The sequence below is a fragment of the Hakea prostrata genome, chromosome 10 (genome assembly GCF_041222555.1).
Source record: "Hakea prostrata isolate BN-2017 chromosome 10, UWA_Hpros_2, whole genome shotgun sequence".
Classification (NCBI taxonomy): domain Eukaryota; kingdom Viridiplantae; phylum Streptophyta; class Magnoliopsida; order Proteales; family Proteaceae; genus Hakea; species Hakea prostrata.
The window spans coordinates 4366675-4382952 of NC_142609.1; the positions used below are offsets into that span (position 1 = coordinate 4366675).

The 16278-nt window shown below is 40.7% G+C and overlaps 1 pseudogene; it reads right to left on the reverse strand.

The window, feature by feature from the left end:
- Nucleotides 1-227: 227 nt before the first annotated feature.
- On the reverse strand, nt 228-937 carry LOC149001601 (putative receptor-like protein kinase At4g10390 pseudogene; annotated as a pseudogene).
- Nucleotides 938-16278: the final 15341 nt, after the last annotated feature.

The window sequence follows — 16278 nt, forward strand, 5'->3', positions numbered from 1 at the left end:
GATCCATTGCCAGTGACTTGACAATTACGAAAGTGTACGCATACCTACAAACTGTCTTTTGAAAGGATTTATCAATAAAGTAGTTTTGCAAATTTGCTTTTATATATGAAAATGTTTACCAAATGCTATTCAATTTTTTTTGGTAATCCAATTTTTTTTTTTTTTTCTCGCAAAAAGGAAAATGTTTTCTCAGACAGTAATCAAACGCGTCCTAAAACAACCACGAATATACAAAAGAACTTTTTTCCTTATCAATGATTTTAATTTTAAAGTACTATCTTTCATGGCCAGAAGTATGCTTCAGTTTCCTTTGATTTGCATTTCCATTAACCTTGAGTCCTTCCACCGCAGAGACAAAGGAGATGGGCTGGATCTTGTCGTTCATGGTACATATGATCTCAGTCATGGAAGGTCTTTGTGTCGGATTCTTGGCAACACAAAGTGTAGCTATATTAGCCATGGCTATGGCTTCTTGTGCATCAAATTGGTCTCCTAGACGAGTATCCATCATTTCTAGAATCTTGTTTGGATCTTGAAGTACTGGAGCTGCAATTGAAATCAGCAACTCTTCTTTTTCAGAGCAGAAAGCCTCCAGTCCCGTGAGTAACTCTAAGATTATCACTCCATAACTGTAGACATCATTCTTAGTAGATGGAATACCAGTCTTCAAGTAATAAGGATCCATATAACCTACAGAACCCATCAATGAAATCTTTGATGATGAGGGAACAACTGTCGATGAGAAACCCATCTTTGCAGACCCAAAATCACATAGCTTGCAGTTGAGTTTCTCATCAAGGAGAACGTTTGATGACTTGATATCACCATTAATAATTTGGCCTGCACTGTTGGTGTGGAGGTAGTTGATGGCTTGGGCCAGTTGGTGAGCTATGGACATGCGACTCTTCCAGGAAAGAACCGATTCTTTCCTTCCTTGATGTCGGGGGGTCTGGGGGAAGGGGCTTTGGGGGGGAAAAAAACAGGAAGAGAGTTTTGGTTTGGGGTAAAAAAAAAAATTTTTTTGTTTAAAAAAAAAAAAATTGGGGGGGGGGTGGGGGGGTTCTAAAAAAACTAAACAATTAACCTGGGCTTTTGGGGGGGGGGGGGGGGAAAAAATAGAAAATTGATCCTATAGACTTGAATGACAGTGATGAAGACCCAGGCACTTTGTTTGATTTCACCAGGAGAGAGAAAATTACTCCTTAAGGCATTAAAGTGACATTTTGGTGTACCCAGAAACCTATGCAAGAGGACTTCAAATCTCAAATAAAATATACCATTGAGTTGGTAATTGTGTAAGGTACCTACCCTCCGAAACTCATCGCGATCGGCCTTCGAATGAAGAAGATATGGGGGCGGTCGGATGGAGGCGGTCAGATAAATTATCTGACCGGTCCTTTTTCAGTGAAGGGCAAAATGGTCATTTCACCTCTTAAAAGCTTTTTAACTTTCCCAATTGAACCAAATTCGGGATTTTGGTTTTCTAAAGGGAGAGAGCTCGTGGGAGAGGAGAGAGAAGAGGAGAAGAAGCTTGGGGAGGAAGAGTTTGTGTAGTTCGACTGTGCGGAATTGTGATTTGGAGGTATGATCGCGTAGAGAGGTAAGTCTGCTTCAATATACTGAATTTTGGCCCAATTTCATGAGGTTTTTGATGGGTAATTTCATTTAAATGTGAAATTGGAGGGCTTAGGTTGAGGGGAATAATTTTCTGACTCCGTAGGCAGGTTCGCACGGCTGTTGTGCACGTCTACTTTGAACCTCGTGCGAAACCGATCATTTTCGACCGAGTTGACTCGGTGAGCTGCCCGCCGAGTTAACCGGGTCGCTTTGGGACTGAGTTGACCCGCCCTGTTGAACCGAAATTAATACCCGGTTAACCCACATTTGATCTGTGTTCAAATTGAATCTCGAATTAAATCTAATTTAGCTTGTTTATTTGCTAGGTTAATTGGGTATTGGGCATTCCTTCATTTTGTGAATTTGTGGGACTTTGCGCATGAATTCTCGATTAACAGGTGAGGATAACATCGCATATATTATGTAATATCATTGTGTATTTGGATTGTGAATAATGTGGTATTGCATGATAATTTCTGTTACCTTCTATAATCTCGATAATCCTGCGTATCATACTGTATTTCTGATTGAATGATTAAAGGTAAATCGTATGTGATTATGTGATTGGTTGATTGGTTACTTCACTTGATTGATGCATATGAATGTATGTGACGGTGAAATGGGGTTTACCTATCTGGTATTCCTAGCTTGGGTTATCAGCGGCTGTGGTATGGGACACTGTCCTCTGATGTCCAGAGCACTTTTCATAGTCGGTGTGGTTGTCTAGATGCATGTGGTTAAGAATCCCGTGAGTGCTACTACCCTTTCGGCAGGGGTATTGAAGCCGAGTGACCCGTGATATCCAGTGGATGGGGTTCTGTGTGCATCAAACAGACCCACGGTATCATGCAGTGGTATAGTGACATGTGTTAGAACGGACCTCGTGATCGCCCAAAAGACGGCGGTTAGGCGGCGTGAGGGGACATGACGGCATCCACCCTAGCATATGTAGATGACCACAGGGTTAAGGAATGGGATCCAATAGATGCCTCCCGTTGAGGATTCCATTCATAGGTGAAAACGATACCGGACCAAAAGGGCGCTTAGGCATGAGGAAAGGTATCCGGATCACATGTAGCACGAGACATAGTGACTTTGCATTGGGCTAGAGTAAATCCTTGACACGCGCCAGTTCTCAGGCCAATGGTGATGGGAGAGAGTGTTGACCTAATCCCCAGCCATGGTTGATGTGACAGGACCCAACTAATGCGGTGAACCCAACATACGAGCTTAAGTGTCGTGAGGGTGAGTGATGAGACTACCCAGAGGAGGCTGGTGTGTTATCTTAAAGCGTGTCTACTGTAGAGACTACATGGTAGAAGTTATAATCATATCTTCATGTTCATTCTTTTATTCATCGATTGTATATGCTGATATGTGTGTGTGTACATGATGAATGCATGATGTATGATATGTTAGACTCACTGAGTTCTGTGGAACTCATCCTCTGTGAATATTGTCTTTTCTTTAGACTCTGTTGCAGGTTGTAACGACTCATATTACTTGGAGAGTCTGCTGCCGGTAGAGTCCTATGTGGGACCGGCACGCGAGGATACAAAGATGCATGATGGGATGTGTACTTGTGCAGATTGTGATTTTGGAGTCCAGCCATTCTGAGGCTTGGAGTTTCTTTTACTTGGGTTGGGTTTAGGTTGTTTCCTCCTTTTTCCGTTGTTAGAACGCCGTTTGATTTTTTAGACTTCCGCTGTAATAACCTTAGATTTACTTTCTTTTATATTCTTGCTCTTGGATTATGCTATATAATATTGTTGTTATGGATTGGCCGCGAACCGAGATCCTGTGGAGAGTATCGCCCCACGGGTATTCGGGCGTGTCCGGAAACCGGCTGGGTGGGGTGTGACAGAGTGGTATCAGAGCTCTTGGTTCGCCTACAATGTTAACTGTAATATTATATAGTGGAGCATCTTGAGTCACCAATCTATAAGTGATTCAGCAAAAGTAGACGTGAATAATAGGTACAACCTCTAACTTGAAACCAACAGTGATTTAGAGAAGCATAATGAAGCTAACTCGAATAATGAACAATAATGATATTAAATCCAAAGCCACACAGTGTTAGTAATCTAACAAGACACAATAATCTATATGAAACGATAAAGAGCATAAGTCATAAAATATTACAACCCCTAATGTAAAGTGAAAGAGCGTGAACAATCACGCTTAAGAATAAAACAAAATCCATAATCTCTTACAAGCCGAAATATAAAGTTCGGGAATCGAAATGAACACTAGATGTGACCAGGGATCAGTCTTAAGGTGGTGGTGGTGGTGGAGGCTTGTATTGATGAAGGAAGATTCGGGTCAAGAGACGCCTGAAAGTCAAGTTCACTACCCTGAGAGTTCTCAGCTCAGTAATCGTCGTTCTCAATATGGATATAAGAAAGATCAATGGGATGGCCCTCATGTGGAGCGAAGGTGGCGAAGGTTTGCATCAAGGAGGTGTGATTTTCGACTCACGATGCGGAAATGAGCTAAGGAGAAAGGAAAATATGAGATTTCTTGAAAATATGAAGTTTTTCTTGAAATATGGAAATTTTTCGACAAATTGTGTAGACGGGAGGGATGCGATGTGAATTTGAGCTTAAATGCACGGGAATGTTACTAAGTAATTTTGGAATGCATAACATTTTGGTAGCATTCAAATTCCATAGGTGAGTGTGCAAGAATATTTTGAATCTAGCAAGAAACGGAAGTGAAATCTTGAATATGGGCTAGATTTGAAGATTACGTGTGCTTTCGCGGATAAATCGTCGACGAATTTGAATTCGGAGCATTGTGGAAGTGGGAAATCAAGTGGGAACCTTGCCTCTGAGTCATGAATAGTGAAAACCGAGTTGAATTTGGCTTTGAGTCATGAATAGTGAAAAACGAGTTGGCTCTGAGTTGTGAATAGTAAAAGGTGTGAGTTGGAAGTAGGTGGTCGGATAGGGTGGTCGGATCGTATCTGACCGCCACCTTTTTGGACCTATTCAACCGGTCCCAGTTGACTCAGTCTTCAATCACCCTTGTGTCGCTCTGACTCGGCTGAGTTTGGCCGAGTCAACTCGCAAAATTTGAGGCGGTTGAACAGGTATCCTACCGCCCCATGCTACCGGTCCCATTTCTGATTTTTTTTTTTTGAATTCCAGTGAGTAGGCGGTCAAATAACCATCTGACTGGCTCATCTGACCGGTCCCAACAGAAAAAAAAAATATTATAAAAAAAATAAAAAAAATTCAATGTTTGTTTTTCCAAATCAGTCCGTTTTTCTTTCCTTATAGAATTTGCTAAAAAAAAAAAATTGAGATTTGTTACTCAATTCGGCTCGTTTTCCTTACACATTTGGGTGAAAAAATGTTTTTATTATTATTATTTTTGTGTCTTCAATTCAGTTTGTTTTGTTTCTTACTCAATTGGGTTAAAAAAAAAAATTTGTTTGGTTCTCCAGTCGGTCTGTTTTATTTTCTTATACACAGCTTTCTTCAATTCGTTTTGTTTTGTTTTCTTACTCAGATGGCTATAATAATAAATAAATAAATAAAATTTTGGGGTTTTTAACTCGATTTGATTCCTTTTCGCGTGTGATGAGTTAATGGGTGATTCTCATGCCTGAGGATGCTACGACTGAGTATTTCTTGGACTGTATGATTGAAATTTTGAGATGTTCAAACGATATTCTTTTGATCCGTGAATGTTGGCTTTTTGCTATTTGCCGGAATGGTGAATTTGAGGAATCGGACGTTTGAGGATGGCAATGCTTGTGGCTATAACCATGAGAATGGAAGTGGTACCAACCCACCTCAAGCGGAAGCGCCCCAACAGCCTCCTGCTCAAGGTGATGACCTCTCGACCACTCCACAGGTGGTTGTTACCCAAGATGTGTTGAATATATTGGGTAATATGTTGAAGCAATAGCAGACCCATGTCAACACTTTGATGCAAGGTGTGTTGGCAGTGAGTCAAGGGAATCGGGCTTCACCCTGTGGCAATGAAGCCGGGTTCTGCGCTCAGGGAGGAATGTGGGAGACTTTGGTTTGGGACCCCACACCAAACTGATGGAGCATTTTCTTAAGCTCTAAGTACCTTCATTCACTGGTGTGACTAATGATCCTCTGTTGCCTAGTAGGTGGTTGAGAGAAATGGAGAAGGCATTTCGACACCTAAGATGCACCGAGGACCAGAAGATTCTGTGTGCCGATCAGAAGCTCCAACTTTATGGCATTTTCCATAGGGATCATTGTCAATTCTGGAGTATCAACAAAGGTTTGAATAACTCTTTTTCTTTGCCCTGTTTTCATGAAAGTTGACATGGAGAAAGCCAAGAAGTTCTGCAAGGGGCTGCGATCTTCCATTCGGACTTATGTGTTTGTTTAGCCTATTGAGAGCTATGCACAGGTGGTGAAGTTTGCAACGACAGTAGAGGCAAGAGAAAGGGAAAGTTTTCTGCTGCAAAGGAATTTGGCCAATAAAGGGAGCAATCAGTTTGTGAACAAGAAACAAGGAATTTCAATAGACCAACACCATATCTCGCACCGCAATTCCAGTCTCTAGGTTGCAAGGTATGGTGATGGGAATGTTGGTGGTGTAGTTCATCCAAGTAGTGCTCTTCAATAAGTGGGACTATTCTATGCCGACTCCAGTTCAGTCCCTAGTCCTAGACCAGCAGGACCAGCGGCAAGAGCAGCATCGGGCAGAAGGATGTTCTCTATTCTTTTTATCACCAACTGGGGCATATATCTAAGTTATGTCCTCAGTAAGGGAATAGCATCAGCAAGACCAGCTCAATATCCCCAGGTAGGGAAGGTGTACAGTCTGACAAAATTGAGTTTTGACTTAGTGTTTTGTACACCCGCTTGATCTATGGTGAGACTTGATGAAGTAAGAGATTTTGATGCATATTTTGTGTATGTGGAAGGAAGAGACCTAGATGCACATCTTGTGAAACCTGATATGAGAGTTTTCAATGTGAACCTAGATGTGGTTTGGTTGACAGCTCATAAGGCAGTCATCTTTTGTTTAGAGAAGAAGGTTCGGTTTGTTCCGATGGTACCCCTCCAATTGGATTTCAAGGTGATCTAAAGAAGCATGGTGAGGAGATTTTGATCAGTGGTGTTAGACTTTGTCTTTCATGGGAGATAAGAAGGAGGAGAAGTCTTTTGGGATCTTCAGATGGTAAGAGGTTCAAGGATGTGAGCGAAGTATCCAACCCTCTTGGAGCCTCGATACCTCAATTTCGAGGACGAAATTTTTTTAAGGGGGGAGGATGTGAGATCCCTAAAAATCCTAACCTATTAACCCGGCATTTCAGATCCGAGTTGAGCCCAAAAGTTTAGAAATTGATCCTATAGACTTGAATGACAGTGATGAAGACCCAGGCACTTTGTTTGATTTCACCAGGAGAGAGAAAATTACTCCTTAAGGCATTAAAGTGACATTTTGGTGTACCCAGAAACCTATGCAAGAGGACTTCAAATCTCAAATAAAATATACCATTGAGTTGGTAATTGTGTAAGGTACCTACCCTCCGAAACTCATCGCGATCGGCCTTCGAATGAAGAAGATATGGGGGCGGTCGGATGGAGGCGGTCAGATAAATTATCTGACCGGTCCTTTTTCAGTGAAGGGCAAAATGGTCATTTCACCTCTTAAAAGCTTTTTAACTTTCCCAATTGAACCAAATTCGGGATTTTGGTTTTCTAAAGGGAGAGAGCTCGTGGGAGAGGAGAGAGAAGAGGAGAAGAAGCTTGGGGAGGAAGAGTTTGTGTAGTTCGACTGTGCGGAATTGTGATTTGGAGGTATGATCGCGTAGAGAGGTAAGTCTGCTTCAATATACCGAATTTTGGCCCAATTTCATGAGGTTTTTGATGGGTAATTTCATTTAAATGTGAAATTGGAGGGCTTAGGTTGAGGGGAATAATTTTCTGACTCCGTAGAAAGATTCGCACGGCTGTTGTGCACGTCTACTTTGAACCTCGTGCGAAACCGATCATTTTCGACCGAGTTGACTCGGTGAGCTGCCCGTCGAGTTAACCGGGTCGCTTTGTGACTGAGTTGACCCGCCCTGTTGAACCGAAATTAATACCCGGTTAACCCACATTTGATCTGTGTTCAAATTGAATCTCGAATTAAATCTAATTTAGCTTGTTTATTTGCTAGGTTAATTGGGTATTGGGCATTCCTTCATTTTGTGAATTTGTGGGACTTTGCGCATGAATTCTCGATTAACAGGTGAGGATAACATCGCATATATTATGTAATATCATTGTGTATTTGGATTGTGAATAATGTGGTATTGCATGATAATTTCTGTTACCTTCTATAATCTCGATAATCCTGCGTATCATACTGTATTTCTGATTGAATGATTAAAGGTAAATCGTATGTGATTATGTGATTGGTTGATTGGTTACTTCACTTGATTGATGCATATGAATGTATGTGACGGTGAAATGGGGTTTACCTATCTGGTATTCCTAGCTTGGGTTATCAGCGGCTGTGGTATGGGACACTGTCCTCTGATGTCCAGAGCACTTTTCATAGTCGGTGTGGTTGTCTAGATGCATGTGGTTAAGAATCCCGTGAGTGCTACTACCCTTTCGGCAGGGGTATTGAAGCCGAGTGACCCGTGATATCCGTGGATGGGGTTACGTGTGCATCAAACGGACCCACGGTATCATGCGATGGTATAGTGACATGTGTTAGAACGGACCTCGTGATCGCCCAAAAGACGGCGGTTAGGCGGCGTGAGGGGACATGACGGCATCCACCCTAGCATATGTAGATGACCACAGGGTTAAGGAATGGGATCCAATAGATGCCTCCCGTTGAGGATTCCATTCATAGGTGAAAACGATACCGGACCAAAAGGGCGCTTAGGCATGAGGAAAGGTATCCGGATCACATGTAGCACGAGACATAGTGACTTTGCATTGGGCTAGAGTAAATCCTTGACACGCGCCAGTTCTCGGGCCAATGGTGATGGGAGAGAGTGTTGACCTAATCCCCACCATGGTTGATGTGACGGGACCCAACTAATGCGGTGAACCCAATAGACGGCTTAAGTGTCGTGAGGGTGAGTGATGAGACTACCCGAGAGGAGGCTGGTGTGTTATCTTAAAGCGTGTCTATTGTAGAGACTACATGGTAGAAGTTATAATCATATCTTCATGTTCATTCTTTTATTCATCGACTGTATATGCTGATATGTGTGTGTGTACATGATGAATGCATGATGTATGATATGTTAGACTCACTGAGTTCTGTGGAACTCATCCTCTCGTGAATATTGTCTTTTCTTTAGACTCGTTGCAGGTTGTGACGACTCATATTACTTGGAGAGTCCGGGAGAGTCCTATGTGGAGCGCACGCGAGGATACAAAGATGCATGATGGGATGTGTACTTGTGCAGATTGTGATTTTGGAGTCCAGCCATTCTGAGGCTTGGAGTTTCTTTTACTTGGGTTGGGTTTAGGTTGTTTCCTCCTTTTTCCGTTGTTAGAACGCCGTTTGATTTTTAGACTTCCGCTGTAATAACCTTAGATTTACTTTCTTTTATATTCTTGCTCTTGGATTATGCTATATAATATTGTTGTTATGGATTGGCCGGGAACGGGGATCGGGGGGAGGGGGGGGGGGTGGGGGGGGGGGGGGGTGGGGGGGGGGGGGGGGGGGGGGGGGGGGGGGGGGGGGTGGTGTTGTGTTTTATGGGGGGGGGGGGGGGGGGGTTGGTGTTGTTTGGTTGTGTTTTTGTTTTTTGTGTGGGGTGGGGGTGTGGGGTGGGTGTTGTTTTTTTCTGTTTTTTTTTTTTTTTTTTTTTTTTTTTTTTGTTTTGGTTTTTTGTTGGGTTTTTTGTTTTTGTTCATGGCTTCCATCTTCGATCTTCTGTACCTATGGTTCTAGGTGGTTGTTGATCATGGAAAGATAGGGCTTCTGATCGTGTGAACAAGGCGGTCGTTCGATGGTCTTATGAGAACCAGATACGTTGTATTACAGGTTATATGTTCCTTGCTGTTCTTCTTCTTTAGTTTGTAATCACCCAAACCTATAGTGGATTGGATTCACACTCGAGTCCCGGAGACGTAGGCTTAATAGCCGAACTCCGTCATCAGTTTGTTGTCTTCTCTGTTCTCTGTTTCGTTTTTACCCTTGTATGATTGGTCCGAAACGATTAGGGCATGAGGAATTTTGACCTTGCGATCACAGATTGGTATCGAGCTAGGTTAATCATGGTCCACTGCCGTTTTAGGTTTTGTGAAATCAATTAAACCCTAAATTGTGAAGATAGTCTATACGGTTAAGATTGTAACATGTTATTCTAAATTTTTTTTAATTTCTTTCGCTGCTGACATTTTCTGTTATATGAATGATTATGTTGTTTGTATAATTTCCATTCAAGTTCTGTCATAAGTATGAACGTATGAAATTGATTCTCATCTCATATGTTTGGTATGTGATATGACTCTGATTCGGGTTATATAAATCTCTGTTATATTTTCATATAATTGTTTGTTTGCTGTTAAGTGTTTAGAATCATTAAGGAAACAATCGAGTATAGATATATGATTACGATATGTCTTTGGCTGTAATTAATCTCATTCAATCTTGAATTTCTCATTATAATATATCTTTGTCTAATTTTTACGTGTTAGTATTGATCTAATACTTGGTATGTATTGATCTGTGGTGTTAACATCTGATTATTAGGCTGCTGTTTTTATAATTTGTATAAACTGAGACTATTCTTTTTGTGATTAATTAATATTGATTATTTAACACTTTGTTAGAATAATCTTCATTTTTCAGAATTGATTAATCAGTATTGTGAATTGAATTCTTATATATCTGATTAGTGTTTTGGACCGGGTTCAAAGTGGAGCCCGAGAAAGGGTTTAAGTCTACCGGGGGAGGATACTCCTCCCGGTGTGGTTAGTGTTATAACCACGAGGCTCTAGTAGAGCTGTAGGACTAGGGAGGGACCCTAGTTACCTAAGTTTGGATACTCCTATGGGGAGTTCCGGGGTAGACATTGAGAAGTTCGATGGAACTGGGGACTTTGGGATTTGGAAGAGGAAGGTTCTATTGATGACCCAGATGCTTTCTTTGAAAGTATTGATCCAGTCTTGAGGACTGAAGTGATGGAGAATGCAATTGGATGCATGCTCTGGAATATCACAGATGGGGTCATCAGGTGTCTTGATGATGAAGACAACACCCCTATAAAAGTCTGGAACAAGCTTGAGCAGATATACCAGAAGAAGAATCTAGGTAACAAAATTTATTTGAAGGAGAGGTTGTATGGGTTTAAGATGGACCCTACAACTACCCTTGACAAGAACCTAGATATATTTAAGAAGCTTATTCAAGACTTAGCCAATACGGGTGAAAAGACTAAATTGGAAAATCGGGACTTGTCTATTATCCTATTGAATTCATTACATAATGATTACCTTGTTGTGAAGAACTCAATCAAATATGCATGTCAAAACATTTCCCTAGAACAATTGATTGATGCCTTAAAGAATAGGGAGTCGAACTATTGGCCTGGTAAGACTAAGGGCGATGGGGAAAACTTTGTTTGTAAAGGGCAAGGGCTCTTACAAACAAGGGAGACCAAAAGGAAAAGGGAAAGTTGTTGAAAGCCATGAGTCTAACAATAAGAATAATAATGGGAACAACAAGTCTGAAACAAACCTCAAGAGATGCTTCTTTTGCAAGAAAGTAGGACATTTTAAGAAAAACTGTTTTGCTTATAAGAGAAAGATGAAGGAATTGGAGAATACCCATTCGATATGCCTGGACCCAAGAATGGTCAAGCCAATGTCTATGAAGACATCGGTGAGGTGCTTACCATTTACGAGGTTAGTAGGCAAGAAGGATGGATTTTAGATTCAGGTTGTACATATCACATGTGTCCACACTTACACTGGTTTACACACTTGTCTGAGTTGAATAATGCCAAAGTTATGATGGGTAATGATGATTTATGTGATGTAGTTGGTATTGGTTCTGTTGAATTGTTAAATCACAATAAATCTGTTTTTACATTACATGATGTTAGATACATCACGACTTAAAGAGAAACTTGATTTCAATTAGTAGCCTTGACAGTCTTTGGATTTGTAACTTGTATCTCTGGGGGTAGTACATGCGTATCTAAGGGATCTCATGTATGTTTAAAGGGCATTTCTCGATCTGGTTTGTATGTTTTTGATGGTAGTACATTCCTTAATAATATCTCCAATACTTGTTGTCTGTCAAGTGAATCAAATATCACTAGTGTGTGGCATGCTAGGCTAGGACACATAAGCAATAAAGGAATGCAAGCTCTAAGTAAACAAGGCCTGTTTGGCAAGGATGTCATTGATAACTTAGAGTTTTGTGAGTCATGTGTCTTAGGTAAGCGGCACCGGTTAAGCTTTGGAGGCTGGGTCTCACTTATCCGGGGATATATTAGAGTATGTACATGCTGATTTGTGGGGACTGCTTGGTCTTGTCTTATGGTAGAAATTCTTATTTCTTATCCCTTGTTGATGACTACTCAAGGAAGGTGTGGATCTTCTTATTGAAGACCAAGGATGAAACTTTTGAAAAGTTCAAGTATTGGGTTGCTTTGGTAGAAAACTTGAGTGATAGGAAAGTCAAAACATTAAGGGTGACAATGGATTAGAATTTGTTAATGAAATGTTTAATGGATTTTGTAATGATAAAGGGATTCAAAGGCATAGGACTGTTAAATACACCCCTCGGCAAAATGGTATTGCTTGAAAGAATGAATAGGACAATTTTAAACAAGACTAGATGTATGCTCATCGGTTCGGGGGGTACCTAAGGGTTTTACGGGGTGAAGTTTGTTACAACATTTGTTCACCTAATCAATAGGAGTCCCTCTGTTACCTTAGGGTTTAAAACCCACGAGGAAATGTGGTGGGGTAAACCTCCCGAGTCTTAGTTACCTCGGGGTATTTGGGTGTGAATCCTTTGCTCATCGAGTATTGGAAAATTAGAACCCGGGGAGTAAAAAGAGCATCTTTCTAGGTTATCCTGAGGGGGTGAAAGGATACAAGCTATGGGATAGGACTGTGCCTGGTGTTAAGACCTTTATTAGTAGGGATGTTCTCTTTAGGGAGAGTGTGTTCCCTTGTCTTTCCATTGACAATACCAACTTGAATCCACTTGATCAAAGAATGACGAGACTTCACTCAATTTGATTTAGGGCGGCTGATGTTTTCTTAAGTCCTGCTCGGACTCTTGATTTTAGTATACCAAAAGTACCCTTGACTTCCCCTCAACCTAGCTCCGGTAATAAAGAGTGCGAGGTTGTAGTTTACGAGAGTGAGAGTGGGCCATTGCCCTCTCCCGAGTCTTCTCTTGGTAAGGTGGAAGAAGTTCCTGATCCGAGTAGTTACCAATTGGCCGGGGGATAGAACTAGGAGAATGATTAGGCCACCTAGAAGGTTTGTAGCCAACTTTGCACATGAGGCTGATATTTCTGTCTACGATATTGGGTTAGAAGAACCTAATTCCTATGAAGAAGCTTTGGGTTCCAAAGATAAAGATTTATGGGTTCAAGCCATTAATGATGAATTAGATTCATTAAATAAGAACCAGGTTTGGGAATTAGTTCGAAGCCCAAGGATCAAAGGTTATTACCTTGTAAGTGGATATTTAAAATCAAAGATGATGGAATTGATAATTCCAAAAGATATAAGGCAGGACTTGTTGCAAAAGGTTTTGTTCAAAGAGAAGGGGTGGATTATGATGAAATATTCTCTCCGGTTGCCAAGTATAAGACTATAAGGTTGTTGTTGTCCCTTGTTGCTCGAGAACAAAATGACAATAGAGCAATTGGACGTGAAAAGCGCCTTTCTTCATGGCAATTTAGAAGAAAGGATATATATGCAACTACCTTTAGGCATCTCGGCAGGTGGAGATGAATCACAAGCTTGCTTGTTGAAGAAATCTCTCTATGGACTTAAGCAGGGCTCCTAGGCAATGGAATAAACGTTTTGATTCATTTGTGTTGAGTGTAGGGTTTAAGAAAAGTGTTTATGATGAGTTGCCTATATTTTCTCATTTCGGATTCTGTTGTGTTATATCTTATACTTTATGTTGATGATATATTGATTGCTTGTGTTGATTCTAGTCGATTCAAGATGTTAAGAACAAGCTGAAATCTGAATTTGAGATGAAGGAACTTGGGACAGCCAAGAAAATTTTAGGGATTGAGATTCATAGGGATAAGGGGGGAGGATACTATGTTCATTGGTCGGAGGTTATATTTATTGAAAGTGCTTAAGAAGTTTAACATGCTTGATTGTAAACATGTAAATGTTCCTTTAGCTTCACATTTTAAACTCTCAAATGATCATTGTCCTAAGAATAATTTTGAAAAAGATGAAATGTCAAAGATCCCTTATTCTAGTCTTTTAGGTTCTCTTATGTATCTTATGATATGTACTAGACCCGATATTGCTCATCTTTGTTAGTGTATTGAGTAGGTTTATGTCTAACCCTGGTAAAGAACATTGGCTTGCTCTTAAGTGGCTTTTAAGGTATTTGAAAGGTCTTGTTCATAAAGGTCTAGTGTTCAAGTCCACACTGGTGATCTTATTCTTGAAGGATATCTTGACTCAGATTATGCTAGTAATATAGATAACGAGGAAATCATTATCTTCTTATTTCTTTACGTTATCTGGTAATTGCATCGGTTGGAAGGTGCAACAACAGCCTATAGTTGCTCTGTCCACTACGGGAGGTGAGCTTGTTCTTTGCATCTGAATGTGTTAAAGAAAGTATATGGTTGAATGGTTTGTTATGTGAACTTGGTATTTTGAAGATTAAACTGTTGTCTTTGTTGATAACCGAGTGCTATCTTCTTATGTAAGAATCTGTTTATCATGATAGAACCAAGCATATAGATATTAAATACTTCTTTCTCGGGGATAGAATAACTGATGGTTCACTTTTAGTTGAAAAGGTAAATCTTGAGCATAATCCTGAGTTGTGGTACTAAGTCATTGCCTCTTTCTAAATTTTTACATTGTCTTGATTTGTTGGGAATTGGTAATGTTGTTTAGTACATATGTTCTGTAAGTTTTTTGAGTTGTATATTACTTGTTTTTTAGATTGTGGTGTGTGTCTTGTGGTTATTTGTTTGTTTATCAGGTTTGCATTTGTTGCAGTTTTAGGGGAGATGCTGCCCAAATTTTTATAACTCTTATTCTGTTTATCTCGGTTTGGGATATATGCAGTGTGTGCATGTTTGCTCTTCATTGTTGTATGAGTGAGTTATGAGTTATGAGTTATGTTTAGGGTTTTCTCTACCTAGTGCAGTCTGTTGCATGGTATATCTGCATGGAGTCATTAGTGTTGCATGGTTAGTGTGTCTAGGTATTTTGCATATTCTTTATTTGTTTTGTACTATGTTTTCTTTTGTCTTGTGTGTGCAGGTATACGTGGACGATGACGGTCGCATCCAATTCACTATAGTTAGTTCTTTGGGGATACAGATTAAGGGGGAGAATGTTGGGGTAATCTGGTAATCTTGTATTTAGTGATTGAACCGAACCGGTTTGTTTTGGTTCATGTGGTTCAAGTCTTATTATTAAGGCTGGGGTTTTTGGTTCGCACGAGTTATGTAACTCGGTTTTTCTGATTTCATTTTGCTCTCTGCTACGGGTTCTTGAAGCATCTTGAGGGTTTCGTTCATGGCTTCCATCTTCGATCTTCTGTACCTATGGTTCTAGGTGGTTGTTGATCATGGAAAGATAGGGCTTCTGATCGTGTGAACAAGGCGGTCGTTCGATGGTCTTATGAGAACCAGATACGTTGTATTACAGGTTATATGTTCCTTGCTGTTCTTCTTCTTTAGTTTGTAATCACCCAAACCTATAGTGGATTGGATTCACACTCGAGTCCCGGAGACGTAGGCTTAATAGCCGAACTCCGTCATCAGTTTGTTGTCTTCTCTGTTCTCTGTTTCGTTTTTACCCTTGTATGATTGGTCCGAAACGATTAGGGCATGAGGAATTTTGACCTTGCGATCACAATTAGGAACATCAAAGAATGTGAAGCAAACCCAAAAAGAACCCACCCTAAAAAAACAACCCCCCCCTGGGGGGGGGGGGGGGGGGGAACTTGATTTTGTTTGTAGGGGGGGGGGAACAAAAAAATTAACTCCTTCACAAACACGGGGCGGGGGGGGGGGGGGGGGGGGGGTGGTGGGGGCAAAAGAGGGAAAGTGGGGGGGGGGGGAGGGGGGAAGAGGAACCCCACACCAAAAAACAAAAATAATTAGATGAGAAAAAAATAAAATAAAAAATAACTTTTCACAACAAAACTGTTCTGTGGGGGTGGTGTTCTTCTTTTCTTTCTTTGGTTGTTGTGGGGGGTAAACATGAACCACCATCAGCTTCTTCATCGTTTACTACTACACTATTGGATTTGCGTCTAATCTTGAATTTCAGCAACTTGAAGCAGGCCATTATTGTGATTTGTGAAAGGTACTCAAACTTAAAGGAATCAAAGAAACAAATCTCTGAACAGAAGCTGTGGTCGTGAGGAATGGGATTATTAATACCACTGGATTCTTCTCAATAATGTATGGACGCCTAGTTGGTACGTTTTAAGCTGCCAAGAAAAAGAGAAAGAAAAAGAAGGAAA